Source organism: Aplysia californica, unplaced genomic scaffold (genome assembly GCF_000002075.1).
Source record: "Aplysia californica isolate F4 #8 unplaced genomic scaffold, AplCal3.0 scaffold00627, whole genome shotgun sequence".
NCBI lineage: Eukaryota > Metazoa > Mollusca > Gastropoda > Aplysiida > Aplysiidae > Aplysia > Aplysia californica.
The window spans coordinates 106,536-108,434 of record NW_004797897.1 but is presented as its reverse complement, the minus strand read 5'-3'; the positions used below and the strand labels follow the sequence as shown (position 1 = coordinate 108,434).

General features: G+C 41.0%; 1 protein-coding gene across 2 annotated transcripts in view; it reads left to right on the top strand.

Moving 5' to 3' along the window:
• The window catches only part of LOC101852504 (DNA repair protein REV1), a 33,758-nt gene that overhangs the window by 16,935 nt on the left and 14,924 nt on the right, over nucleotides 1-1,899 (top strand). The gene's annotated exons all lie outside the window — the stretch shown is intronic.

Sequence of the window (1,899 nt, the reverse complement as noted above, 5' to 3'; positions counted from 1 at the left end):
GGCTGTTGTTAGTGGTGATTAGAAGAGGGTTGGCAACAGATGGCAGCACATTGTTTGCCTCGTGTGATATCAGTACAGTACACATTGATTTCTGTTCATGTTCTTTTTAACTCTTTCTTTTAGCTTAAACTATCTAGATCGATAACAACTTTTACAACAACTTAGATTACAGCCGTGATTTCCATTAGCTCAAAACACTTGTGAGGCCAGCTGCGATGTGTGTATGCATGCCTGTGTTTATGTGGGAGTGTTAAAACTAATTGATAGCCTTGCATGAAGGACACAAATGAAAATGAAAATATATAAACACACACACGCACACACACACACACACACACACACACACACACACACACACACACACAAGTTTACACCCTCACAATAGGCACGGTTGGAAATGAAAATCTGACCTATTAGACATTCTTTTTGGGATCTCCTTTTTAAACTTTAACATTCATTTATCGCATACCGATAAACATAATATTATGATGTTTACCAAAATGTTGTCTCTAAAATCAACCTGGCTCTTATTCGTGCGTGGGTCTAACACACGGTGATGTACATTTACAATATTTTTTTCATAGTAGAGGGTTTTACGGCCCTCGCAACTGTATAAGGTCATATGAGCGGCAAGGGGCGGGTGTCAACAGAGAAGTCTTTACAGGGAATCAGACTTACTCTGCTCACCTCTCCAGCTTCAACAGCACAAGGTCTGCTTCGACTATCAAGGCACCCAGGAAATAGCGGGTCACAAGTGTGTGACAAACATACAAAAGAAGTAGAGGAAAATGACGATAGCACTATTAGGAAAGAAAAAGCAGCAGTTCCCTGTTGTAGATCAGGTATAGTTATGAGTGTGACATGATGAATCTGCCCATTTACAATTCTACTGTGCTTGAACGAAAAATGTCCCCCCTTTGGGAATGGCTTAAAGACACTATAGTCAGTGGCACTGCCCGGGGGGGGGTATTTACAATAAATCTCATTGTTTTGTCGAAACAAATATATTGCTTCAGCAGAATAATATAAGCACAACTACCACAAGCAATAAGAACACCAACAATAACAACAGCAACAACAAGCAAACAAACACAGAAACAACAGCAACAAAAACAACAACAAAAACAACAACAACACAAAATCCTGTAGAAAAGTAAAACTAAAATGAACCACCCTCCATCTGCCCATAGAATTACATAACAACAACAACAATAGTAACAAAAACAACAACAACAATAACGACAAGAATAACAACAATAGAAACATCAACCCCGAAAGAAACAGGAAAGCGTCACCCTTCAACCAACGATAGAATAGATAACAACAACAACACGGACAGCAACAAAATCCACAGAAAAAGTCACCCTCCAACAACCCATAATCTTAGGCGCGAAAGCCCGTGTTAAGGAATCTCAGCACGGCCACTATAAATTGCCCTCCGTAGTCAGCATGCCCCAGACACCAGAAATCCAACACCTTTTTCCCGCGCTTCTGTGCGAAGACCAGGTCGGGTGTGTGTGAGACGTCTGCCACTAGTAATTAATTGCATTAGTTCTGTAGCTCAGGACTTTCCCGAGTGAGTCCTTTTGTTTCTCGGGTTAGTCGGGAGGGCAGAAGATGGTGTATTAGCTACCCGCATCTACTCTCAGAGCAGAAAATAAAACGAACAAGACAAAACAAAACGAAGAAAAACAACCCCAAAACACCAAACAACCCTTTTGAATTCTTGTTAAAAAATGTATGTGTCCTCAGATGAATCTGTGTTTTCTGGGGCAATGTGGCCTGTTTGATTACATCATAAGCTTATTTATTCTGATGCATCGATGTGTAAGCGCGCGTGTGCGTGTATGTGTGTGTGTGTGTGTGTGTGTGTGTGTGTGTGTGTGTGTGTGTGTGTGT